Here is a 13919-nt window from a genome sequence, read left to right as displayed (position 1 = left end):
TCTAGACTAACTGGAAAATTAAGCCACACTTTATAGTCAATGGAGTCTAGAAGAACAAGTCACCTCCAGTGCCCATGTGGTGAGGCCAGACCAGCTCCACAGCCCAAGATCACATCTGTCTGTTCTATTGCAGGCAAGTTCCACTACTGCATGGCCCACAAACATGTAGAATCTCAGGTACATGAAATCCTTGCTTGGCCTCCCCTCTAGGAGGTAGCATCCATCCCAGGAGATGAGCTCAAAAGGGCTGAGAACTGTTGTCACCCAAAACCTGAAGTTCTTCTTCTCCCCAGAATTTTAGTTTCACAACAGCTTAACATGAGGTATTTATTAGTTAAGTAAGCCATTTAGCTTTCTCCTAGATGAGGTGAGCTATCCTGAAGGATCAGCAGAAGTCAGCACAGAACCATGGGATTGGAGCAAGAGCTTTCAAATTATTTTCTGTGGAACTCTAGAGGACTAGCAAGGTGCTCTAATGCTCCACAAAGCTGGATTCAAACTTCATAAAAATATATATGTACTCATATATGTGCATAATATATTCACCTGTTTTAAATATTTTATATATTCAGCTATTATAAATACTGTAATAAAATTAACATGTATATTTAAATGTCATATCAGATTGAAACACTCTAGAAACAGTAATAATTATGCAACCACAAAAAAATTTGATTTTATACAAGTCCTAGTATAAAAATTCTATCATGTCTTGTATTTAATTAGACTTCTTGTAACTGTCTCAGTGATTATAGGGGTTATGTCTCTACAGTGGTCTTTTTTTTATTCAAGCCTATGCATGTCTAAAATTATTAAGTTGACTGCATGATTACTAAATATGTGTGAGTCAGGATTGTCTTGATGTGTGCAACCAACAGAAAATAGGAAACAAATGAGATGTAGTAATTGTCATTCATAACCCTCAATTTCATACATTCTGTAGAACAGTACTATGATTTTCCTTTATTAACTTTATTATGTTTATGAATTTAGAAAATAAAATCATGGTAATAAAATGTTACTGTTATCTATTTTATACTCAACATCTAACCTCTACTTTGTTTTGACAGAGCCCAGTGCTTTCAGCTGTCCACCTCCAATGTGACCTGAGGGTAGAGAATGGGGAGTTTATTAATCATATATTGCTTATCAATGGTTACTACAAACCTATTTAAGTTTGGCAACTTAAAACAATGCCCATTATTGTCTAACAGTTTCCATAGGTCAGAAGTGTGGACACAAAGAAACTAGGTTCTCTGCTCGGGGTCTCCCAGGCTGAATCAAGGTGTTAACTGGGACTGAGAGGCCATCCAAGGAATACCGGTCTATTCTAAGTCCATTCAGGCCATTGGCAGAGTTTGGTACCTTATGGTTTATTTCAGTTTTCTATTGTTACAAAATAAATCATATATTAATGACTTAAAACAACACCCATCTAGGGAACCGGGGTGGCTCAGTGGTTGAGCATCTGCCTTTCTTTGGTTCAAGTCGTGATTCCAGAGGCCTGGGATCAAGTGCCATATCAGGCTCCCCACCAGGAGTCTGCTTCTGCCTCTGCCTATGTCTCTGCCTCTCTCTGTGTGTGTCTCTCATGAATAAATAAATAAAATCCTTAAAAAAAAAAAAACCTATCTATTGTCTCATAGTTCCATATATCAGAAATCTGGGAATGGTGTGTGGGTTCTTTCCTCAGTGTTTCACAGGGTGAAATCTGGGTGTCAGCCACATTACATGCCTTTCTGGAAGTTCTAGGGAAGAATCTGCTTCTGTGTTCATTCAGACTGTTGGAAGAATTCAGTTCCTAGTGGCTACTGGTGTCAATCAGGGACTGATCTCAGCTCCAACAAGTCACCCACAGATCCTTGCCATTTGACCCCTCCATGTTCAAAGCTAGTGGCTTAGAATCCTCACTGTACTGAACCTCTCTCATACTTCCAGTATCTCTCCCATCTGCCATGACACAATCTTACATAGTGTAATCACCAGAGAGTTTACTCTATCACTATTGGCCACATAACAATCGAATCAAAGAAATGACTGTCCTATCATATTCACAATTTTCACACACACTCCAAGTTAGGAGATTATGTAAGACATGTGAATCAGGAGATGGGAATCCTAGGGACTATCTTAGAACTTTGAGGGCAAGTGGAACCCTATTCTCAGCTTCAGAGTGAATCTTGTTTTACATACACCAATCATGATGGCCCCTTTCCAGGAATTTATTTAAAACTAGCATGTGACCCAGATGTAGGCAATAAGACACAAAGTGAGTCTGCTAGGGAACTTCTAGGAAATATTCCTCCCTCATAAAGTGAGATTACCTCTGTTCCAACTTTGTGTATTTTCTAATCCAGGTGGGATGCCTAGAATCCTGGAGTCACTACAGCTGTCTTGCTCCCGGTCTGAGGATGAAAGCATCACACAGGGGAAGGAAAAGCAAAAAAAACCATGTAGAGGTAGTGCTGGAGCCCAAAACACCATAGCTCATGCCACCTTTCAACTTCTTGTTGGGGGAGATTTTTAATTCTTTTCATCATTCCAGCCAGCTTGAATCAGGGTTTCATTACTTGTAGCCCAAGGCGTTCTATGAATGAAAGACTCCAGGTAAAATTTAATTTAAGGAAAAAAAAGAGCTCAGCTGTTGGACAAAACTTTGAAAATCATAGATCTATTAGATAGAGTCAGACAGACCTGAGATTTCAACTGAACTTCCAATATTAATGAGATGAATTATTTTATCTGTACGATCAGGGAAAGTAATTTCTATCTTCACAAGTCATTATGAGGATGTAGCAAAGTTGCACACATTAGCCAAGTATTTCAAGTGAAACATAAGACTTGTTTCAAACACCTAATAATAACCAGGACTTAGGAGACAGGATAGAATGGGAGGAGGATATGGGTAACCAAGAAAGAATGGAGGGATGGATGTGACATGGTAGGGAGAATGAGACAAAAAGACAGCTCTGTCTGAGGGCGTGATGCACTGAGCATCTCCTCATTTCACTCCAGATCAGTGTCTGAGCTCCAGGGAGGGAATGGAATGCAAATGTATTTAAAAGTGGGGTTTACAGGATGCCTGAGTAGCTCAACAGTTGGGCACCTGCCTTCAGCTCAGATCATGATCCCGGGATCCAGAATCGAGTCCTGCATAGGGCTCTCTGTGAGGAGCCTGCTTCTCCTTCTGCCTATGTCTCTGCCTCTCCCTCTCAGTCTGTGTCTCTCATGAATAAATAAATAAATCTTTTTTTTTAAAGTGGAGGTTACACATATACACATTTTTGCATAATGTGGGACAGGAAATGACCAGGGCCACCATGGTAGAAGAGAAGGACCTTCAAGGATATTCTTTTTCTCCGAAAAGAAGAATGAAGAAGCCAACATTATTTGGTCAACACTCTTGAGATGCATCCTAGGTGCCAGAATGAGAAGGCAGGCATTATTAAACAAGGAACTGTCAATAAAGCAGCAATATAAGGCAAGGAGAGAATGGAGAAAGCATTCAGAGAAATTTGCAGCATCTCACATTCATTTTTTACCTCATATTATGTGCCAACCTTTAGGATGCCCTTTGAAAGCTTACACTCCTATTTGCTAACTCAATAGAATTTTCTTTCCCCTTTGACAGATTAGGTGAGAGATGAGATCTCAAATGATTACAGAGCACTTTCACTTTATTTTTTTTTCTTTGACTATAGTTGGCACACAATGTTACATTAGTGTCAGATGTACAATATAGTGATTTGACAAGTTTATACAGTATGCTATGCTCACCACAAGGGTAGCTACCATCTATCACCATACAATACTATGGTAATATCATTTACTATATTCCCTAGGCTATAGACTTTTATTCCCATGAGTTATGCATTCCATAACTGGAAGCCTGTATCTCCTACTCCCTTTCACCCATTTTTCCCAAGCATCCACCATACCCTAACTTCTGGCAGCCATCAATTTGTTCTCCATAGTTATAGGTCTGATTATATCTTTTGCTTGTTCACTCATTATTTTTTAGATTCTACCTATGAGTGAAATCTTATGGTATTTGTCTTTCTCTGACGGACTTATTTCGCTTAGCATAATACCCTCTAGTTCCATCTATGTCATTACAAATGGCAAGATTCCATTCTTTTTGATAGCTGAGTAATATTCCAAGGTATGTGTCTGTATGTGTACCATTTATTTATCTATTCATCAGTTGGTGGACATTTAGACTCTTTCCATATTTTTGCTATAGTAGACAGTGCTGCTATAAACATTGGGATACATGTACCCCCTTCAAATCACTATTTTTGTACCCCTTGGATAAATACCTAGTACTCTGATTGCTATATCCTAAGGTAGTTCTATTTCTAACTTTTCTGAGTAAACTCCATACTGTTTTTCAGAATGGCTGTACCACTTTGCATTCCCACCAACAGTGTTAGAGGGTTCCCCTTTCTCTGCATCTCTGCCAAGGTCTGTTGTTTCCCGAGTTGTTAATTTTAGCCATTCTGATCAGTGGGAAGCAGTATCTCATCATGGTTTTGATTTGTATTTCCCTAATAAAGAGTGATGCTGAGCATCTTTTCACATGTCTGTTAGCCATGTGTATGTCTTCTTTGAAGAAATGTCTATTCATGTCTTCTGCCCATCTCTCAACTGGGTATTTTATTATAGGGGTGTTAAGTTTGATAAACTCTTTATAGATTTTGGATACTAGCCCTTTATCTGGTATGTCATTTGTGAATATCTTCTCCCCTTCTGTAGATTGCCTCTTAGTTCTGTTGATTGTTTCCTTCACTGTGCAAAAGATTTTTATCTTGATGAAGTACCAATAGTTCATTTTTCCTTTTGTTTCCTTGCTTCTGGCAGTATGTCTAATAAGTTGCTATGGCAAAAAAATAAAATAAATTAAATAAATAAATAAATACATAAATAAATAAATAAATAAATAAATAAATAAATAAATAAATAAATAAATAAAAGTTGCTATGGCTAAGGTCAAAGAGGCAAAAGAATGAAAGACTCTTTTGCTCTTTCTAGGTACGGGGGGGGGGGCAGTGTTTGGTGTTAGGTGATACCCACCTCCACTGGGGGCCCCTGTGTTGCTCTCTGAAGTCTCACTCTTGGTGGTGAGGTGGATAATGTCTCCACCCCACTCTCTTGTCCTCAGACAAGAGACCTCACACACCCTGCAGTTCAAGAAGCCCTCACAGAATAGGGAGGGTCATGAGCACACCCAGCGCCATAGCTGTCCTGCGTTTTATCTTTGGCACAAATCTGGGATTCAAAATGCCAAACCATAAAGGAGCTGGCACCCTGTGGAACCACTCTTCTCCTCCAGAGGATAGCCTTCCTGCCCTATGTCTGGTATCCTCTGTCCCAGAAAAACCCTCAGTCCCATGCCTGCACATAGCACAAAATCTATGGTGTGGCACTGCAAGAAAAGCAGCAACCCCGTTATCCACCCTCTGTGTATGGCCTCTGTTCCCTGCTCATGAAGGCCCTTGTGCTGGTGCCCTCAGGGTCTCTTGTCCTTGAAGAGGCACTATACCTTCTTCCAAATGTACTCCAGGAAGGGGTACACTGTCTCCCAATGCGATCCAGGAGATCCCTACACCAATGTGTGCACTCCGAGGACAGCACCCTCCTTCTCTCCAGGAGCTCACATTACAGTTCTGCTCTGGCAAAAGTCCCACATTTCCAAATCTTCAGAGTGTGAGCTCCACATGCTGTTTGCAAAAAACCTGCGACACTCAGTACCTCTCGCTCTTTAATCAGTCCTCTGAAGAGGTTTCCACCTTGTGTAGACTGAGGCCACACTCAACCTCTCTCTCTTTTCTCTCTCTGTGAAAGGATTCCCTCCTCTCCCTGGCACCTGTGAAAGTTTTCCTCTCCCCCAATTCGCTTCCTTGTACCTCATATCTGCCACACAGTCTCCCTCCAGCCATGGAGATCCTTCTCCCAGTCCTTGGATCTATTTCCTGGGTGTTCTAAGTGACTTGACCTCAATACAGCTATGTTTAAGGGACTAGAAAAGCCCAGAGTCCCCCTAATTCTCTGCCATCTTAATTCCCAACAGAAAGTCTTGGTTAAAGTACTTTTAGAAGGCCAAGCATAGGGCAGCCTGGGCGGCTCAGCGGTTTAGCGTCACCTTCAGCCCAGGGCCTGATCCTGGAGAGCCAGGATTGAGTCCCACGTCAGGCTCCCTGCATGGAGCCTGCTTCTCCCTCTGCCTATGTCTCTGCCTCTCTCTCCTCTCTGTGTATTCTCATGAATAAATAAATAAAATCTTAAAAAAAAAAAAAAAAGAAGAAGGCCAAGTGTATTAGTTCTTTCTGCGTTGCAAACGATCCCAAAGGTTCAGTGGCTTACAATAAAGAAAACGTCTATTTTTTTTCTCTCTCTCTCTCAGATAAATAAATAAATAAATATCTTTTTTTTAAAGTACTCTTTCATCTTGCCTTGAGCCTATAACACCATCATCCACTCTCCATATAAATGTACCTCATCTGCCTAAATTTGAAACTTCTCTTTGGTCCTTATTAGCCAAATTACCTTGGTCAAATCACCTAACCTCAGGCCCCAATTTCCTCATCCATAAGATGGGGAACATAAAGACCCAACTTATATGACTGCTGTGTATAGATAGGTAAGGTAATTTCAGTTATCTGTAAGCCAGCAACTTATTTACTTAAAATAGCTATTGATACACACTAACCAAGACCCTTTCTTTGATCCAAAATTAACTGATATATTGTATGCCTGCTCTGTCCCAGGCACAGTGATGGGGACACTAAAATACACCTGTCATTGAAAACCTCACAAATCATTATTACACAAAATGATAAACAAATCATTATCATATAAGATAGTAAATAGTATATCTGAGATCTGAATAAGATATTGCAGGCCCCCAGATAGGAGGAATTTATAGTATCTGGGAAAGATGAGAAAGGATTAACCAAAAAAAAAAAAAAGGTGAAACTTAAACTGAATATTCAGAAGGCTGAATAGAAGTACTCAAGACAGGGTGGAAGGGAAAGGACATTCTAGAACATGAATAGCATGTGTGTAACTTGTTAATGCCAGAATCAGTAGGTAATGTTATTTCGGTAACATCTACAAGAAAGTATGTTAGCTCCCCATGTTGATACTAAATTTATCCTCATCAGGAATTTGATGGCAGGATGGGGGCAGTTGTAAAATCCTCTCCTAAAAGGAACAGATGAAGCAAGCTTAATGGGATTGGGATAGCCTTTTCAGCCACTTGAAGCTTCTGTTCTCTTACATACAAGGGCTATCATTTGTGAGAGTAGATATCATGGAAAGAGAAAGTTACAGAGTTTCAAACCAAAAAATGGTTCCTCCCTAGAATATTGCACAGAACCACAGACTTGCTCTTCTGTGGTAAAGCCATCTTGTTAACTTTAGCATAAGTTTCTCTGTTTGTTTTTTATTCTTATCCCATAATAAAGCAGACAATATAGACAGTTCAACTTGGAGTAAACAGCCCCCCCCCCCCACTATTTTAAACAGCTACTGTTCTTCCCACAGGCCTTCTAAACACTCTACTTGATAATGCCTCTACTGGGAATTCCAAACAATAAAATATATGTGAATTATCTTTTAGAAGAAAGCACAGAAAGAAAATACTGATTCTTGTCCATTCTTACTCCCCCCAGTTAAAGAATACTTCCTATACTGCTTCTTGAGTTTCAAAATGGACATTTATTAAGAATACCTGAAAGAAGGTCTGAATGGTGCTCTCAGAACAAGACTCCCTTCATTTCTTCTCCCTGCAGTAGAAACATTTTATTAATACCTTCTCACATTTCCATGATATCTGCACATGACAGAGTACTTTTGCATTCATTGTCCATTTTAATTCTAAAAGTAATCTTGGAAAGAAAATAACACTTTTGCATATGAGCAAATTCTTTCTTCTGAAGGCTTTTCTTCTTGGCCTGTAGATCGTGATCTCCATGTCTCCTACATGGTCTTCCCTCTGTATGCATCTGTGTCCTAATCTCCTCTTCTTATAAGGACATCAGTCATTGCATTAGGGCCCATCCTAATGACCTCATTTAATCTTAATTAATCTCTTTAAAGACTTGATCTCCAAATGTAGTCACCTTCTAAGTACTGAGAGATAGGACTTCAACATACAAATCGGTGGGGACATAGTTCAGCCAATAATATCTATAAAATGGGAGGATGGAAAGGTTTCAGCATGATAAATTAAATTAGTTTTCTATTATTGCTATAATAAATTACGACAAACTTAGTGACTTAATACAAATTTATATCTTATGATTCAGCAGCTCCTAACTCCCACATGGGTCTTACCAAGCTAAAATCAAGATGTCAACAGGGCTACATTCCTTATCCTAGGTTTGAGGACAGGATGTGTTCCTCACTCATTCAAATTCCTTGTAGTTGTAGGGCCAAGGTCCTAGTTTTCCTTCTGGCTGTCAACTAAAGGTCATTCCCAGCTTCCAGAGATCATTACATTCCTTGGTTGAGGGCCCCCTTCCTTCATCTTCAGAGCAAGTAACAAGAGTTGAGTCCTTAACACACTGCATCTCACTAACCGTTCTGTGATCACATTTCTCTCTTTTTAAAGGCTCTTAACTTTTTAAAAGAGGTTTGTTTAATTAGATTGGGCCCACCTGGATAACTGGGAAAATCTCCTCATCTCAAGGTCCTTAGCCTTATGACATCAGCAAGTCCCTATGACATATTCACAGATTCCCAGAATTAGGGTATAAACATCATTGGGTGCTACTATTCTGTCTACCACATAAGTGCTGAATGAAAGACAGCTATTATCTCTTTAATGGTTAAAGATAAATTTTTGGAGGCTAATAATCCTATTTAATTAATTAAGTTGATTGGTTCAAATAAGTGGTTGTAACCAGGGAACATTTGGCTAGAGACATATTTGGTTGTCACAACTGGTGGGAGTGAGGGACCATTCACACTGGTCCCTAGCTGGTTGAGGCCAGGGATGCGCTAAACAATGCATAGGACAGCTTCCCACAATAAAGAATTATCCACCCAAAACATCAATAGTGCCATGGTTGTGAAACCCTGGTTTTAACTGAACGCTTTGGTGTTTAATTAATCTACGTGGAAATAAAATTTTTACTATGATCAAATGGATTCTCATCAATGCCATAACCAAGTGGTCTCTTTTGTTCCATGGCAGAAAAAAAAAATGTTTTATCTTTGGTTGGAAAAAAAGTTTAGGAGATGATGTTTTATGATATCCTTATCATTTTTGAAACATGGCATAAGTAGATGGTTTATATCCTAATTTTAACCTGGTCTAAGAAAATAGGAATAGACTTATTCTAAACCTTAAATATGTTCATGTATCTATATCTATATCTAGATAGATAGATAGATGATAGATAGATAGATAGATAGATAGATAGATAGATAGATAGTCATTTCTTCACTAAAAACCTAGCAAGGACTAGGCAGGCATTGTTCTAGGCATGCAGGATACATCAGTGAACAATACAAAGTTTCCTGCTCTTATAAGTGATAACATTATAGAGGAGGGAGATAGCCAATGAGGAAAATAAATTTAAAAGTGATAAATTGTGTGAGAAGGGAAAATACTTTGGAAAAAATAGTTCAGAGTCAGAGAGATCAGGGCTGCAGTGGGAAAGGGATGGCAGTGACTTGGGGGAAGCAGGGACCCACAGCAGAGGTATTATATACAGTGGCCAGGGCAGGCCTCCTTAAGAAGTATAACTTGTCTAGTTATGAAGACCAGCTGCCATCTCATTTTCTTAAATTTATTTGCTAAATATTTGCAAATTATATTTGTGAGGCATAAACACTGACATAGCTTTGCACGTCTATTGAATGAGAAAAATCAAATGGAGGAGAGATGAACCCAACAATATCAGCTCATCAAGCTCAGAGCTTGAAACTTGAGCCCTTGAGTTACAAACTGCTTTTCTTTCCTTGAAGTCACTCTGCCTTCTCACTATACTCCAGTGTCAGGAACAAACAGGCATTATGCATAATGAAACTCCTGACTATGGAATAACCCCAGCCACTCCGCACTCAAAAAAAAAAAAAAAAAAAAAAAGACAAGACAACAAAAAAAACAGATCCAAGGACAGTTCAGGTGAATTACAGCTGAGCATATTATTTGTTGGAACAATCCAATGTGCATTATGCCAATTGCATTCCATTTGTCTTTTAATTTGAGTGAAGTGAAACAGGAAAAAGTGTTGATTTAGTGGCTGTACATACCTTCAATCCTTTTCAAAAACTTTAGCTGCTAGAGAAAAGTTAACCTAAAATACTATTAAATAATTCCTTTTTAAACATACTGGTCTAAGTCAAAAACTCTAATTTCTGCCTTTAAATAATGATTTCAAAGTTGAAATAACCAGTGACTTCCTGAAAGATTGGTAGTTCCTAAATTGCAGTATGTCCTGAATTCCCAGAGTTATATTTCTCCATAATTCTTTTTGTTTCATTTTAGTTCTTTTATTAAGTAATTATTTATCGATTTTAAAGAGAAATAGGGTGAGAGAGAGAGAGAGAGAGAGTCAGGGGAAGGAGCAGAGGAAGAGAGAAGAATCCCAAATACATTCAGTTGAGTGCGGAGCCCTACGCAGGGTTTGATCCCATGATCTTGGGATAATGACTAACCAAGAGTTGGACATTTAACTAACTGAGTCACCCAGATGCCCCATCATTCTAGTTCTGGCTACAAATATTAGTCCTTGAATATTTTGAGGAGACAATTCTATAATAAAAGAAAAATCCAATTTAGAATACAATTGTGTTCCTTGCTTTAAGCTGCATCTGAATAAGAGCATGCTATGAAGCATGCTATGAAGCAAGTTAAAACTTGTTGTTGGATTTGATGCTCAACAAATCAAGGAAACAAATCAATATTTTCTGAATACAGCCTGGGGGAGAGCTATAGAAACAGAAGGAATGATATTCTCAGCTTTCCAGGGAGTCCATACAACAGAGTGGGAGCAGACATTTAAAAATTAACTTTCTCCAAACATCTTTTTATGGCTCATTTTGAAAATAGTTCTGGTTACACATTATCCTGCAGTTTGGCTATTTTTTTAATATTCTCCCTCTCCAAATTCATTCCAGTGGGAGCTGCCCATTGGCAGTGGAGGTCCATGATTATCTCACTGTGTATAATTCATTTAGCAGCATAATGTGCTTCTGCAAATGCTGCCACAGCACAAAGAGAAACTGCCAATGTTAGCATTCCAGGGTCATGCAACCTGCCCCACCAGGAACTGTCATTTAGAGGAGACCCCTCCAACAAGCTTTCTCACACTCTGTGCTAACCTAATGCCACCCAAATGTCTCTGGGTGGCAGCTGCTAACACTTCTTCTGTAGGAACAGAAGTGCAGTGACCTAACCCCTCTCCTGCTTTGCTACTCAGTGCCAGGTCCCTGAATAGCAGCATCAGAGACATCTGGGAGCTTGTTAGAAATTCAGGCTCTTGGGCTCCTCCCCAGACCTACTGAATCAGAACCTGCATTTTAACCAGATCTCTAGATGATTAGTGTGCACACTGAAGTTTGAGGAGTTCAACTTGACTGGCTGGAAGCCAAGAATGCCAGAATTCTTCTCCAGTGTTTTCTGAGCTGTCACTATCATTGCTGGTTTTTATAAGCTCTGGGTTTCTGCCTACATCATGGCAGTTATTGTTTTTTTATGTCTAAAACTTTCACATATCTCTCTCACCTGCACTCTATCATACAATAAGGTACTTTTCTATTTAAAACCTGTTTTGTGGGATCCCTGGGTGGCTCAGCGGTTTGGCGACTGCCTTTGGCCCGGGGGGGGGGGGGGGTTCCTGGGGTCCCAGGATCGAGTCCCGCGTTGGGCTCCCAGCATGGAGCCTGCTTCTCCCTCCTCCTGTGTCTCTGCCTCTCTCTCTCTTTCTCTGTGTCTATCATAAATAATAAATAAATAAATAAATCTTTAAACTAAATAAAATAAAACCCGTTTTGTCCTTGTCTTTGACCTTGTACCATTCAGTGGCTTTCGGTGATTAAGATGATAGTAAATGAATACAAACAATTGCTTTTCCATTTTCTTTCTAGATGCTCAGAGATACTGTTGTAGAGAACTATCATTTAGCCTTCCCAGCATCCTGTACCACTTCCTTGCATCCCAGCCCTTCAATCTTCCTCTGGGAAACCACTCTTCTCCATTCTCAGGCCCTATGTTTCAAATGTCCTGAACAGCCTGCTCCTCAGCAGCCACATGAGAGCTTTCACCATCATGGCCTCTTTGTTCAGGTAGCCCATGAATTCCAAGCCAGGGCAGGAGTGCCAGCCACAGCATACCTGATGGGATGAAGTGAAGGAGGCAAGCTCTTCTCTCTATGACTGCTAAGCTGGTAAAACTGAAGCCTGGAGCTGCCTGTGGCCATCTGCTTCCTCTTCCTAAGGAAAGCCTGACAGAAGTTTTCAGAAGCCATTGCTTGAATACTTGAAACATCCTGCATAGATCTGCACCCCTGCTGTAAGCAAGGGCAGACACTCATGGCAGTGAGGCCAGGACTTCTCCTGGTTCTTCCAAAATAAGGCCCTCTTGTGGTTAGAAGAAAGCCTGAGATGAATGTTAATGCTGTTTTTCCTGTAATTGGTTGGGGGCAGGGTGCGGGGGGGGGGGGGTGTCCTGAGAGCCCATTGTTGTGAGTGCTCTTTGGTTTTAATAGGCAACAGTCATCCCTGGCCAGTACTGCCAGCAATATACCCATCCCCCAAGATCCTCACTCAGTCTCCCTCCCAAAAAAACTTTCTCCATATATTCTTAGTCAGATTAGAGATGTTGTGGGTTTGCACATTGCTTAGACAGCACTTTTGCCAATATGTCAATACCATGGTCTACAAACCCCAGGTGAACAGGCATTCTGACACTTAATCACCTGGGATATACCTCATGCATGATGAATTATACCCAAACACACATACATGGGCAGATCACCTGCATGGAGTCTTTTCAAGCCAGAGGACACCCCGAGTGTATCAGCAGCTGGACCTATGGATCCATGTTGTGTCCACCACAAATCTTTTAGGTTCAACTAAACATTCAGACTCTCAAGACTACCATAGGCCAGGCTCGACATCCATCTATTATGTTAAAGGATAAAAACCAGAGCTTGCCTAAGGGCAGCTTCAGGGGTTTTGTATGCGCAATAGTCCTTGAAGCAATCTAACAGCTCAGATACAAGAAGATGAGACTCACATCAGATAGGTACAGGATCTACCATGGCCTAAAACCTGCTAACCCATAGGACCCATAGTTTCCAAGTTCCCTGCAGATGTGTGCCCAGATGAGTCCCAATTCTTAAAGACACTCAAAGCATAGCTTCCCTGTCAAGTATTTATAGTTCATTCATAACCCTTCTAGTCCAGATGCAATTTGCCAAAGATCATTTTTAGCACAAGCAATCCTGGCTAGAAACATAGTTGACATTCTGTCATTGTCAAGTTACCAGGGGAACTAAGTTAGCAAATTATAGGTCAAATTCTCATTCCGAAAGTGAAAGAGTTTTGTTAACCACTTATCTAAAAAGTTAACAAAGGAAACATCCTCAGAAAACATACAGGGATCCCTACAGAGATAAAGAGGCCCCATAGTTCAGATGGATACATTGGCAAAGAAATTATGTAGAAAACAAATACAAGCATAACCAGTTTCTACTTGGAAGAGTAGGACTGTTTCAGTGATGGAATCAGGGTTCTCCTGTTTGGGGTGCCATGCATAGACTGCCCCAATGCTGAAGTATAGATATAGCTGTCATCACTAGACATGCTTAACCAAAGAAAACAAAGGACCGATATTTTTATACCAATTTATCAACCCTTTTTATAAAAGCTGAATTGAAGCCCAGAGAGGTATCTTTTGTTTGGTT

The 13919-nt window shown here is 40.0% G+C and overlaps 1 long non-coding RNA gene across 1 annotated transcript in view; it reads right to left on the bottom strand.

Moving 5' to 3' along the window:
• Positions 1 to 7776, bottom strand: part of LOC129507358 (uncharacterized) — an 81882-nt gene extending 74106 nt beyond the window's left edge. Inside the window, exon 1 of the long non-coding RNA XR_008663963.1 lies at positions 7733 to 7776. This is a non-coding gene — a long non-coding RNA (uncharacterized LOC129507358). The remainder of the gene's footprint in view (positions 1 to 7732) is intronic.
• Positions 7777 to 13919: the final 6143 nt, after the last annotated feature.

This window comes from Nyctereutes procyonoides, unplaced genomic scaffold (assembly GCF_905146905.1).
Source record: "Nyctereutes procyonoides isolate TBG_1078 unplaced genomic scaffold, NYPRO_anot_genome, whole genome shotgun sequence".
In the NCBI taxonomy this organism is placed as follows: Eukaryota; Metazoa; Chordata; class Mammalia; order Carnivora; family Canidae; genus Nyctereutes; species Nyctereutes procyonoides.
The sequence above is the reverse complement of the archived record's forward strand: the minus strand, read 5'-3'. Positions and strand labels throughout refer to the sequence as shown.